The following is a 15,708-nucleotide window of genomic DNA, read 5'->3' as shown; positions in this document are numbered from 1 at the left end:
CAAAGCGATTAGTGGTCGGTTAACTAAATGTTTAAAAAATAAAAGAAATTCATAAGGAGATTCTGAATGCGTTATTTTAATATAAAGCCACTTCTTTTAAATAAAATGAAAATAAATTAATTAATTAAAAGATAAATAACAAAACAAAAAAGAAAAGAAAGGAAGTTGTACAAACTTGTAACCTAAGCTACCGTGCGCCAGAACCAACTGGGCCAAAGTTATTGATGCGAGATATGCAATTAAAAAGCTAAAATATAAATTGATGTGAGAACTTGTAACTTAAGCTTTTCTTTTTGAATATATTAATTAATAATTACATAATACATAATGATTTAAATAGTTAAGAATAATCAAAAAATGGAAGTAAGTTACAGCTTGTTTACTCCTACACGTAAATACCCATGATCTCCTAACTAATTGGCAATTAACACCAAGTTCTACCCTTTATAGTTGGTACCGAGTTATGTCTCATCAAATATACTCCCATTCTATATCCTATCAAAAATTAAAATACTACTACAACAATTATGAAGCTAGCAATATTACTAATTCTTGATCTACTTGTCATCTCCTCAACTGCACATGTTTCTGTTTTCCCCCCCAATTCTCACTTGACTAACATGTAACACAGAGGATGATTGTATCTCTTTACATTGTCCGGAACTAGCAGTGTGTTACAACCATATTTTCAATTGTGTTGGTGCTATTGTGTAAAGCACAAGTCTAAGTCACTCAACTAGAGTGTTAGTATGGTTATATCTGCAGTAAGCAAGGCTAAACTGACCCATTTACTAAGCTGCTTTAGAGTTCCCTGATATTTGAATTGTTTTTAGTAACCTGGAGACATTGCTATCTCAGTTTTTTTGACCAATCTAATGTTTATTTAGTTGTTCTTACAATATGGAAGGTTCTTCTACTTTAAAACGCACCTGATGTAGATTTGAAGTGGTTACTACATCAAATTATTTGGAATGATTCATATTCTGTCTTATTTGGATTTGTAGTGATAAAAAAGTTTTACCACATTCAAATCACATTTGAATACAATTGTTGACAACATTTACTTACAGTTTTTAAACAAGAGTTCATTCATGCAAAACAATGAGAAACGAATATTATTTTGTAGTACATAAATCAACACACTTCTATTTATATAAATAACTTTTGAAACTAATACAATGTACATCTAAGTTACTATACTAAAAAGATCTATACTCCGTATCATTTTAACAAACCCGTTGTTGTCACAGGCATGTTCTTTACAAACTTTTTATATGTATGTCATCTATTCAACACGAGACATCAATGTTATTTTTCGATCATTGTGTATGCATAGATTGTTACTCTAATTGTTAAGAAGTCATCAAAATGATATACAAAACATTTGATAATCCCGGAGTTTAAATGTGTTTTGAAGGTAATACAAGGGCTATCACTATGAGCTGATGGTACTAATCTGGTGGTGTCAATTTGTCTCAATGAGGATAAAACGTTCACGCTTCGCTGCGGGGTTGTTTTCATCGTTTAACGATCATTTATTTAAACGTATAAAGAAAGGGTTAACGGCCGAGCAATTAAAGGGTAAAAAAGAAAAAAGAAGAAAAAAGGAAGTAAAAGGAAGTTATAAAAAAGATGACTTCATTGCGTGGTGGTTTTTTCAGTTAACAGTCGATGAATTTAACTTGTAAAAAAAGCGATTAGTGGTCGGTTAACTAAATGTTTAAAAATTAAAGAAATTCAAAAGGAGATTCTGAATGCGTTATTTAAATATAAAGCCACTTCTTTTAAATAAAATGAAAATTAATTAATTAATTAATTAAAAGATGAATAACAAAACAAAAAAGAAATGAAAGGAAGTTGTACAAACTTGTAACCTAAGCTAGTGTACACTGTAGCGACCCGTCCTAATCCATCTGGACGAAGTCTTCAACAGCTGGTCCTATTGCGAGGTACAGACCTCTATATGCCATGAACGACTCCATGTAATACCTTTTAAAATGAGAAAATGCACAACGGAAGATTTCTTTCCTACCTGAGAATAAACATGCTTAAAAGTGTCAACCAAAAGGTTGGTGAGTTCATAGGTTTATAATAAACAATAAAATTCATAATTTTGATAGACCACAAGATTCAAATGTACATGGTACAAATGGGCCCGAATCCTACACCCACCTGTAATGTACATGCGATTTCTTTTAAATACAGTACACATATCTCGTGTACGAAACCATTTTTCAACAATTCTTTATAACCGTACACATATCTCGTGTACAAAATATCATACACATAACCTGTGTATAAAAATCATTCTCTCGATACATAACATTCGCTTTGCTTTGCTTGCTTGGTAACCGACCTTAACATTTAATGCGCATCATACATATCCCCAAAATAAACAGAACTTTCAGTCTGTAATAAATATTTAAACCTCGAAGTACTAAACACCACGCCCACTAGCTCTTCCGTCTAGTGAACATTCTGGGTGGGGGTGTTATACCCGGTAGCTACCTTTAGGATTCGCGTGAATTAGGGGCCATACTCGTTTCCTAATTCTTAGGTTACCAAGCTATAATAATCAGGGGAAAATATTCACATCAATTAGTGGCAATTATAACGTTCAACTAATCCAGATGATAATCAACAGAACTTCTGTCTGTATAATAATTCATTCGAGGAATGTTTTGCTTGTGTCTATCTCGTCAAACATTTATAAAAGCATCTCATGTATTCTTAGTCCAAAAATATATATTGCAAAAGCATTTAATAAAATAGTTATAAAAACAGCGCATGTATTCTCAGTCCCAAAAATGTAAAGAGTAAAAGGGAATCAAGTGAACTCACGATACAATATTTTGTAGTAAAAATATTCATACGACGAAACTGAACCTTGCAGGGTTGGCCTTGGATTCACGAACCTATATCATTTGTATATTCATTAATACATATAATCTTAATCGAACAATTTCATATATTATAACTTTATATATACTATTTATTTGATTTGTATATATATTTAAAAATGATTATTATTTATATAGTTATATATATATATATATATATATATATATATATATATATATATATATATATATATATATATATATATATATATATTAAAAATACCTAATTTGTTATATATGGATATTTATATAAAGATTGTTAATATAATTAATTCATACTTATATGTAATATTACTTTTAAGTATATTTTTATATACATGATAATATATAATATTAATAATAGTAAATAAAAGTTGTATTTGATTATAATTATAATAATTTTTAATGTTAATAATACTAATAATGATAATCCTATTAATAATACTTATGTTAATGATAATAATTCTAATATTTATAAAATGATAGTAATACTAATATTTATGAAAATAAATTGTATTATTTCCATAATAATAATAATATTAATCATACTCATAATAATGATATTAATACTAAAATGGTAAAATTTATATTTCTAGTAATACCTATAATACTAATGATAATATTAATAATATTAATAATATTAATAATAATTATACTTACATAGTCATAAAAATAATAATAAGTGATAAATAATAATAATAATAATAATAATAATAATAATTATAATACTAATTGATATTACTAATAGTAAATGATATTCATAATATTTAATAATAATAATAATAATAATAATAATAATAATAATAATAATAATAATAATAATAATAATAATAATAATAATAATAATAATACCAACTGTTAATACTTTGTAGTGATAACAATATTAGTAATAGTTAACTTACTATAATCCTAATAATAATAATAAGTATTAATTATTAATACTAGTAATTATAATACTAATAATAATCAATAATAATGATAATAATAATTATAATAATGATAATAATAATCATACTAACAATAATAATAATAATCATAATTTTTGTAATGAAAACTACCTTCCATAAGCCTTTCTAAAAAAAATGTCCCGAACCGGGCTCGAACCCAAGACCTCCCGCTCACGCATAAACACTCCTTACCACTCGTCTGTTTTGATTTTTCTGATTAAATATCCCTTCTATATATATATATAACTCGTATCAATTATCCCTAATCTCCTTCTCCTTCTTCATAACTCAATCATCCAGAACCCAATTAATCAGATTTTAAGGTTTGAATTAAAACTTGAAATTTAATTATACATAACCTGTATTTGATACATCTGATTAACAGGCAACAAAAGAAAAGAAAAAAAAATTAATTTACATAACAAAAACCTGCTGTTAACTCGCGAAGAACTCAAAACCCATTTTCAAAATTTGAATCCTTTTAGCTTAAGACTATACCATGAAAGACGTCTTAAATCATCTATAGAAACTTTATAAATTATCAATTGAACCTAAACATTAAAACAGATTCAAATTTTAAGAAGAACGGTTCGTTTGACTTTTTGTTTTGAAACATTGACTCCAAAATTCGACATCAAGAAAAAGAATTGGAGACTCAAAATTTGCAGATAGTTAAAGTGGATGATTCCTTACAAGACTGCATTACTAGATTTTAAAAATAATTAAGAAATCGAGCCTTTGATTATTTGAGTTCAAAACAGAGGTCGACACTCTTTTTGTTTATATTTTTCTGTTAAACTTTCGAATTATAGATGGTGCTATATATAATAGGATTGAAGTTATGATTTAGCAGCTAAATTTAATCATAATTTAATTTTGAGAGGGACGTATAACGATTTCAATCACAAACTAGACATAAATATATTCGATTAATACAGAAAATAATTTAAATAACATAAAAAGAAAATTTGATTACGATGGCTAACTGATTTGGAAGATAACTGTGAATTGAGGTAGACTGATTTACCAATTAGCTAGACAAATTAAACAGAATGATTGCGACCTGAAACAGAATACATAATATCTGTATTTATATACGGATTATATCTGTATTTACATATATATACGGAGTATATCTGTATTACATATATATACGGAGTATATCTGTGATGACCCGAAAATTTTTGACTTATTTAAACCAATTCTCTATACGATTTATTATTTTAACACGTTAAACAAAGTCTGTTAGATTGAGTCTCAAAATTTTAGAACTGTTACATATATACAATTACCTTTGACTACTCTCGACGATTCATGAACAATTATATGTATGCATATATATATGTACAAGTAAAAAACGACTTTCCTACAGTAAAAACGACTTTCCTACAGTAAAAATTACTTTGCTACAGTAAAACACTATTTGCTACAGTGAAACCGTATTTTGCTACAGTGCTACAGTGAAAACGAGTTTGCTACAGTGATTTGCTACAGTAAAACACTATTTGCTACAGTGAAACACTATTTGCTACAGTAAACACTATTTGCTACAGTAAACACTATTTGCTACAGTACACTATTTGCTGTCGACGAACTAGCAAACAGAAACAGAAAAGGCGGCCATGCGATCGCATGGCAAAAACACTGAAAACTCATGCGATCGCATGAGCTACAGTAAATCGAAAAGTACTATAAAAGGTCAGTTTTGCTCGACGAAATATTTCATAAATATATATGTACGTTATTTTATAATTATAATTATAATTATAATTTTAATTTTAAGTTTAATAATAATAAAGTATATTCGAGGGTATTTTTAATTCGGGTTTCAAACCGTTTTAAAATAAGGAAATTTTGGGTATTGTTCGGGGTATTGTTCTTGAATCCAAGACCAACCATACAGTCGTCTACCATCATTACGTCTACGCAATTTTCCTACAATATTGAATCGCAATATTGAACTGTGAGTTATAGTCTCCCTTTTTAAATACTTTAAATATTTTTGGGCTGAGAATACATGCAATTTATTTTAAACGCAATAAGACACAAGTACATACAAAATTCTACACTGAGTTAAACCAAAAATCCCTTAGCTTTGGTAACTAGTAGCTGCCAGTACATAGGATATGGACTGGTGGGCGCGAATAATTGTATATGGATCCATAGGGCTTGACATCCCCGTCCGAGCTAGAGCGCTAGCCTTTTAACGGACGTATGTTATTTGAGTTTAAGACACGTTGGTTTGCGTGTATTAAAACGAATGGGGTAATTATCACTATAGCGTTAAGTTTAGTTACCAGGGTGCTCTGTTACGTAGAATCTATTGATAAACTTTTGATGAAATCTTGTGGTCTATCTTTATACATGTTTATGACTCGAGCAATTAAACCTATAACTCACCAACATTCGTGTTGACTTTTTAGCATGTTTTATTCTCAGGTCCTTAGAATGCTTCCGCTGTGATGTGCTTGTTGCCTGCATGGAGTCTCTCATGCTTTGTACAAAGTTTATTGCATTCAAAATAAAACTGCGTTGTGTAATAAATAACTGGACTGTGATGTCAACCTGTAAATTAAAGACTTATGTATTTCGGGGTTTTGCTTATACCTAAGCACTCGCCCACATGTTTATAACTTTCTATGTTTAGAAAGTCACTTATTTTAATGAATGCAATATTTTATCAAAACGTATCATATAGAGGTCAAAACCTCACTGTGGAATCAATGATTAACGTGCCGCGTCAATAGCGATTTTGACGGGTCGTTACAATATCTGTATTTATATATATATATATATATATATATATATATATATATATATATATATATATATATATATATATATATTATATTAAATAAATTACTAATATGAATTTATTAATAAAATTCATTAATATTATTAATTTTGATAAGAATACTAATAATAATAATAATAGAATTAATAATAATAATAGTATAAATAATAATTTTATCAAAAGTTATACTAATTATAATAAGAATGAAAATAATAATAATAAATGATAATTTTAATTTAAATCATAATTAGATTATAATTTTAATCATTCTTATAATAATACTTATATTTTTAACTTTTGTTTAATAATCATACATTACAATTATTAGAATTTTAATTATAATAATAATAATAATAATAATAATAATAATAATAATAATAATAATAATAATAATAATAATAATAATAAGATTAATAATACTAATATTGATATTAATGTTAATAAAAATATTGGAAGTAACTATAACAATTATATTTAATTATATTTTTAACCAGTAATCAAACTTAATATTACATATTACTACCTCCGTCCCTAAATTATTGTCCAGTATTCCATTTTGGGATGTCCCAAATTAATTGTCTACTTCCATAAATAGAAAGGAAAGGAGATATTTCATTGGTAGATCTGGAGAGAGAATGTATTTCATTGGTGGAGAAATAAAGTTAGTGGAATTTCCTAAAACTGTGTGTTTTTTGTCTGGGGACAATTAATCTGGGACGGAGGGAGTATTAATTATGACATATATATAATAACATATATATAACATTTAATATTTATATATATATATTACAATATACATATAACATTAACTATGTATAGAATTTATATATATATACATATAGATTTATTTTAATCACAACTTTATTATCTTATATATTATTTTACATATTCAATTCAAATGATTAAATTGTTTTCTATTATTTCAACTTATTATATATACTTATATATATATATATATATATATATATATATATATATATATATATATATATATATATATATATATATATATATATATATATATATATATATATATATATATACACATACATACATACATATTAATTACAATATTTGTTCGTGAATCATCGGAAATAGACGAGGGACAATTGAATATATGAATCAGTTCAAAATTTTTGAGACTCAACATTTCAGACTTTGTTTATCGTGTTGGAAACATATAAAGATAAAGTTTAAATTTGGTCAGAAATTTCTGGGTTATCACAGTACCTACCCGTTAAAGAAATTTCGTCCAGAAATTTGATTGGAATGGTCATGGCTGACAACAAATATGTTTTCATGATGCATACGAGCTGAAAATTAGAGTTTTATCATCGTTGAGTAATATAGATAAAACAATTCATTTGTGTGAAGAGTACGAGTGAAGCTATCACAAAAGAGTGAAACGAGTAAATACAAGTTCGTCTTAACTGGTGACGTAGTCATTGTTAATTTTCGAAATTTAAGAGATTTAGAGAAAATCTTTGTAATAAAATTTGATTCTTTGGTAATTAAGGGAATTCGGATCCTCTTTGGTTAGATGCGATGATCTGTCTCGATTGCTCTGTCTGACATTTCACTATGAATCTACCCTCTTTGTTTCCTTTATATTTTGGAGTTCCATACTTTTGTTTTCTCTTCCCGACTTTAAGTCAAGCGAATAATGGTCCAGAATTCATAGATATGAAATTCGAAATGAACATAGCTGACGTTATAAGAGAGAAATTATAATAGCACGATCTTGATTGGTTAAATTACCAGGATTTAAGAGAAAAGATAGAACTATCAGGAAGATATGTTCTCGATATGTTTGGAGATTAAGTAGAATGTAGGAGTCGTGTAACATGGCACATGAAGACGTTAGGATCTGTGAATCATCACGTTCATTTAGAAACTCAGCATGACTTACTTTAATATAATCACGTTGATCAAGTGTCATTATATTATACTAACTCATGCTTCAATTCCCAACACTTCTCCCGAAACCATTCATAAATTAACTCGAATTTTTAGAGAAATTTAGAAACTAAAATAGTTTCTTTTATGATGTAACATAGATAGCACGAGGAGATAGATAATTTCGGACAAAGATAGTTATGAAGGTATCTTCAGAAATATCAAAGATATTTATAACGAAAGATACGATGATATCTTAGAATTTCTAATATCGATGGATGATGAAGAAGATTTGTCCGTAAAAGTGTAAAGTCAGGAGTAAGGTATTCATTAATGACTTCAGCAGATACTGAATCATTTGGATTCTTTGAAGGCAGATTTTTGTCTTTGTGATTTGCCCACAGCCTCCTTCATGGTTTGCTTAATCCGTTTTTCAGTTCCAACTTTTCTGAACTTTTCCAAAATACTATTCTTTTATCATCATACTTCCGATGGTTAAGATCGTTTACAGTGTTTGTTGTTTCATTCAACTTTTTCAAAATTCAGAGTATTGATTAGTAGACTGTGTGCTTTTCAGAATTTCAGAATGAAAGATCATAATTCTAAGAGATAAATGTTATATGTAGAAACGCTGCAAGATTCAAAATACTGATTGCTGATTTCTGATAATTGATATGGCAATTCTCGTTACAAAATGTGGATGAGTATATGATAGGGTTTTAATGAATATAATGATTTTCCTAAAAATCAAAGATCAACACAGTTGTTGGTAAGTTTACTATTAATGTGGTGGGACATAAACGGTTCCCCGGTGATGATGACGAAAGACAAACTTATATATAAAAGTTATAATAAGGTTGATTTGAATGAAGAGTCGAAGTTGATTTGATGGAGCTGTGACGAAATTGGCTAATTTGGAGAGGGATCGTAAAGTTATTTTCGGTAATAACAACGCCAAGGAATCATAACTTCTACTTAGGTTCCAAGAGTTTTCCAGATGCATGACTATATGCATAAGTCCTTCTTTTCATAGATAACGTGTGTTTGGATCATCCTCTCGATTGTTTCTTAATTGAGGTATTTTCAAGAATCTTGAAGAGTTTGAACGCAGATTGTAATCGTCAAGATACAAATGAGGTTTAAGATGAAATCAAGTGGCAAACTTGAAGAAATGTTTAGTTTCATATGTTATAATCAATATTTTAATTCATTTTAATTGTCTAATGTTAGTAGTCCACAGTTAGTAGTCCACGGTTAGTAATTCAATAATTCATATATAGTTTAATATATAATATTTGAATTAATTAATACGTATCGTGACCCATTGTATACATGTCTCAGACTCGATCACAACTCAAAGTATATATATTATTTTAGAATCAACCTCGACCCTTTATATGCTAACTCGAGCATTACCGCCTATAGAGTGACTTATGGTTATTCCAAATAATATATATAGATGACGTCAATATGATATGTCAAAACATTGTATACGTGTCCCGATTTATCCGACGATATTTAAAGTGCGTAAAATAAATAACAGAAATTAAATGATGATAAATAAAATTGCGAGAATTAAAATTGCGATAAATAAATTGCGATAAATAAATGTAATAAGGAATTAACAGTTAGCTAGGAACAGTTAGCTAGGATTTTGTTAGCGTAGATTCTTAACAAAATTTCTCATAGTTAATTTGTTTGTTTCTAACAAATTTTATTTTTGTCCAATGTTTTCTTCATTATGCCACTTGTTGGATTCTGATAGGTAAAAATCCAAATATGAAATTGAATGAAAATGGTTATTCTGTGGTGAACGGATTCGTATATCTGTGGATGTAAGTAGGATAGTAAATGACTATTGAATCAGATTCGAAGAATGTACAGTGTAACTTATTAATGTGAAATCTAAATATTCCTCGGGTATTACCTACCCGTTAAAATATTTTCACCATTAACAGTTTGTACAAAAGAATTTTTAATTACAATGTTTATGAAAACATATATACATATATATTTTCTTCAGATGTAATCATGGGTTTAATGAGGTAATCTGATATTAATCTCATTTGCTTTTCGGTTTGAGCTATAATAAATAATCTCTAAGACTTTAGAGATTACATAATCGCCATGTTCAGTGGAGATAAATGATATAGAATGATTATGTAGAACAAACATAATCAATGTAGAACTGATATGTAGAATACATAATCTCTAAGACTTTAGAGATTACATAATCGCCACCTAATAGTCCTCCAATGAAGTTATGAATCAATACTTCATCGTTGATTTTTATTAGTACTCCTTGGTATCTATGGTGCGTACGACGTTGAATCTCGTGGGACAGATTGTGAAGTTGAGGTTTGCGGTGCGGATGTGGTTGTTGATGGTACTGGTGCTGATGCTGGTGGTGTTTTCGGTGCTGCATGTGATTCCTGCAAGTTGTGTATCATATTATCTAAGGTCACTATTCGAGCGCGAAGCTCGTCGACTTCTTCTATTACTCCGGGATGATTGGTGGTTGGAACGAGCGGATGAATAAGGTTCAGAATATGAGATAGTATATAATCATGATGAGATACTCTGGAAATGAGAGAGAAAATAGTATTACGAACAGGTTCGCCGATAAGTGCTTCAGGTTCTTCGCCGAGCGGGGAATGTGATGGATGCAAGGGATCACCTTCTTCTTGTCTCCAATGATTAAGTAGGCTACGAATCCATCCCCAATTCATCCTGAATTGATGATGGCTGATTGGTTGATCCATTCCGGTTACACTATTTTCGGAGCTCGTGTGGAAATCCATATCGGAATGGTTGTCGGAATCTAAGGAATTTGAACTAGTTCGAGTTCCATCTTGTACGGTTAGATAAAGGGTTTCGATATGAAATAATTTTCGGATATCGGATGATATTCTAATTACATAGAATACTTATATATAGTACAGAAGATCCTGTAGATTACGTAGGGAATTAAGGAAATGTGTCAGATAGGGTTTAATGTGATGGGATATGAATTTATCTGTACACCATCTATGCAATAATTGCAATAAGATGTGTCGAGACTGAAAATGATAGGTAGATATTTTTCGACAAAGAACGGTAAGCAAAACTTTTGACATTTAAACCAGGTACAAGTCCAGACTTATTAATGTATCTTAACAACTACTAGGCCGAAGTCCAGACTCATTAATGCATCCTAACAACTACTAGTTAGACACACTAATGAAAGACCTGGTTCGCTACGACCACCGCTATGATACCACCTGTAGCGACCCGTCCTAATCCATCTGGACGAAGTCTTCAATAGCTGGTCCCATTGCGAGGTACATACCTCTATATGCCATGAACGACTCTATGTAATATCTTTTAAAATGAGCAAATGCACAGCGGAAGATTTCTTTCCTACCTGAGAATAAACATGCTTAAAAGTGTCAACCAAAAGGTTGGTGAGTTCATAGGTTTATCATAAATAATAAAATTCATAATTTTGATAGACCACAAGATTCAAATGTGCATGGTACAAATGGGCCCGAATCCTACACCCACCTGTAATGTACATGCGATTTCTTTTAAATACAGTACACATATCTCGTGTACGAAACCATTTTTCAACAATTCTTTATAACCGTACACATATCTCGTGTACAAAATATCATACAAATAACCTGTGTATAAAAATCATTCTCTCGATACATAACATTCGCTTTGCTTTGCTTGCTTGGTAACCAACCTTAACATTTAATGCGCATCATAAATATCCCTAAAATAAACAGAACTTTCAGTCTGTAATAAATATATAAACCTCGAAGTACTAAACACCACGCTCACTAGTTCTTCCGCCAAGTGAACATTCTGGGTGGGGGTGTTAAACCCGGTAGCTACCTTTAGAATTCGCGTAAATTAGGGGCCATACCCGCTTCCTAATTCTTAGGTTACCAAGCTATAATAATCAGGGGAAAATATTCACATCAATTAGTGGCAATTATAACGTCCAACTAATCCAGATAATAATCAACAGAAATTCTGTCTGTATTAAAATTCATTCGAGGAATGTTTTGCTTGTGTCTATCTCGTCAAACATTTATAAAAGCATCTTATGTATTCTCAGTCGAAAAATATAGATTGCAAAAGCATTTAATAAAACAGTTATAAACACAGCGCATGTATTCTCAGTCCCAAAAATGTAAAGAGTAAAAGGGAATCAAATGAACTCACGATAGAATATTCCGTAATAAAAATATTCATATGACGAAACTAAACCATGCAGGGTTGGCCTTGGATTCACGAACCTATATCATTTGTATATTCATTAATACATATAATCTTAATCGAACAATTTCATATATTATAACTTTATATACTATTTATTTGATTTGTATATATATTTAAAAATGATTATTATATATATATATATATATATATATATATATTAAAAATACCTAATTTGTTATATATGAATATTTATATAAAAATTGTTAATATAATTAATTCATACTTATATGTAATATTACTTTTAAGTATATTTTTATATTTTTATATACATGATAATATATAATATTAATAATAGTAAATAAAAGTTGTATTTGATTATAATTATAATAATTTTTAATGTTAATAATAATAATGATAATCCTATGAATAATGCTTATGTTAATGATAATAATTCTAATATTTATAAAATGATAGTAATACTAATATTTATGAAAATAAATTGTATTATTTCCATAATAATAATAATATTAATCATACTCATAATAATGATATTAATACTAAAATGGTAAAATTTATATTTCTAGTAATACCTATAATACTAATGATATTAATAATAATAATATTAATAATAATTATACTTACATAGTCAAAATAATAATAATAAGTCATAAATAATAATAATAATAATTTTAATACTAATTGATGTTACTAATAGTAAATGATATTCATAATATTTAATAATAATAATACCAACTGTTAATACTTTGTAGTGATAACAATATTAGTAATAGTTTACGTACTATAATCCTAATAATAATAATAAGTATTAATTATTAATACTAGTAATTATAATACTAATAATAATCAAAATAATGATAATAATAATGATAATAATTATAATAATAATCATACTAACAATAATAATAATAATCATAATTTTTGTAATGAAAACTACCTTCCATAAGACTTTCTAAAAAAAATGTCCCGAACCGGCCTTGAACTCGAGACCTCCCACTCACGCACAAACACTCCTTACCACTCGTCTGTTTTGGTTTTTCTGATTAAATATCCCTTCTATATATATATATAACTCGTATCAATTATCCCTTATCTCCTTCTCCTTCTTCATAACTCAATCATCCAGAACCCAATTAATCAGATTTTAAGGTTTGAATTAAAACTTGAAATTTAATTATACATAACCTGTATTTGATACATCTGATTAACAGGCAACAAAAGAAAAAAAAAAAAATTAATTTACATAACCAAAACCTGCTGTTAACTCGCGAAGAACTCAAAACCCATTTTCAAAATTCGAATCCTTTTAGCTTAAGACTATAACATGAAAGACGTCTTAAATCATCTATAGAAACTTTATAAATTATCAATTGAACCTAAACATTAAAACAGATTCGAATTTTAAGAAGAACGGTTCGTTTGACTTTTTGTTTTGAAACATTGACTTCAAAATTCGACACCAAGAAAAAGAATTGGAGACTCAAAATTTGCAGATAGTTGAAGTGGATGATTCCTTACAAGACTGCATTAATAGATTTTAAAAATAATTATGAAATCGAGCCTTTGATTTTTTGAGTTCAAAATAGAGGTCAACACTCTTTTTGTTTATATTTTTCTGTTAAACTTTCGAATTATAGATGGAGCTATATATAATAGGGTTGAAGTTATGATTTAGCAGCTAAATTTAATCATAATTTAATTTTGAGAGGGACGAATAACGATTTCAATCACGAACTAGACAGGAATATATTCGATTAGTACAGAAAATAATTTAAATAACATAAAAAGAAAATTTGATTACGATGGCCAACTGATTTGGAAGATATCTGTGAATTGAGGTAGACTAATTTACCAATTAGCTAGACAAATTAAACAGAACGATAGTGACCTAAAACAGAATACATAATATCTGTATTTATATACGGATTATATCTGTATTTACATATATATACGGAGTATATATGTATTACATATATATACGGAGTATATCTGTATTTATATATATATTATATTAAATAAATTACTGATATGAATTTATTAATAAAATTCATTAATATTATTAATTTTGATAAGAATACTAATAATAATAATAATAATAATAGAATTATTAATAATAATAGTATAAATAATAATTTTATCAAAAGTTATACTAATAATAATAAGAACTAGAAAGTTACCGACCGCGCGTTGCGGCGGTGGCGTTCAGGTCATATTGTGGGTGCTCTTTTTGTGCTTATTATGTTTGAGACTACTTAGGATACGTAGGTCTTATGTTAATATACATAATGTAAACATCCATATTTAACGTAGCTTTATTTACAGAAGGGAAAATGGCCCATGTGTTAAGTGCCGTTATCGGTGCCGTCGTCTTTAGTGTTTTTTAAAATCTATTCAGTTTGAACGTCGTTAGTTTCATTTTGTTGATAAAACTATTTCGAGTTTAATGGTGCTAGAGGAAAATACGGGTTGTCTTTATGTTTAGCGCTTTTTAAAAAGTATCCGTTTCAAATGTAGTCCTTATCATTTTGTTCATAAAATTATTTCGAGTAAGACGATACTGTCAAAAAATTTTAACTCGCGGCGAGCGGAAAGATACGGGCTGTCATTGTGGTTAGCATTTTTAAAAAGTGTCCGTTTCGAATGTAGTTAGTTTCATTTTGTGCATAAAAATATTTCGAGTTTAACGGTGCTGGCGGAAAAATTTAACTCGCGACGAGCAGGAAAATATGGGCTGTCGTTGTGTTTGGCATTTTTTAAAAGGTGTCCTTTTCGAACGTACCTTTTATCGTTTTGTTCATAAAATTATTTCGAGTACGACGGTGCTTTCGGAGGAATTTAACTCGCGGCGAGCGGGAAGAAACGGGCTGTCATGTGTTTTGCGTTTTTTAAAAAGTGTCCGTTTTGAACGTAGTTAGTTTCGTTTTGTTCACAAAAATATTTCGAGTTTAACGGTGCGATCGGTGAA

The sequence above is a fragment of the Rutidosis leptorrhynchoides genome, chromosome 6 (genome assembly GCF_046630445.1).
Source record: "Rutidosis leptorrhynchoides isolate AG116_Rl617_1_P2 chromosome 6, CSIRO_AGI_Rlap_v1, whole genome shotgun sequence".
In the NCBI taxonomy this organism is placed as follows: domain Eukaryota; kingdom Viridiplantae; phylum Streptophyta; class Magnoliopsida; order Asterales; family Asteraceae; genus Rutidosis; species Rutidosis leptorrhynchoides.
This window is presented reverse-complemented; position numbering follows the sequence as displayed.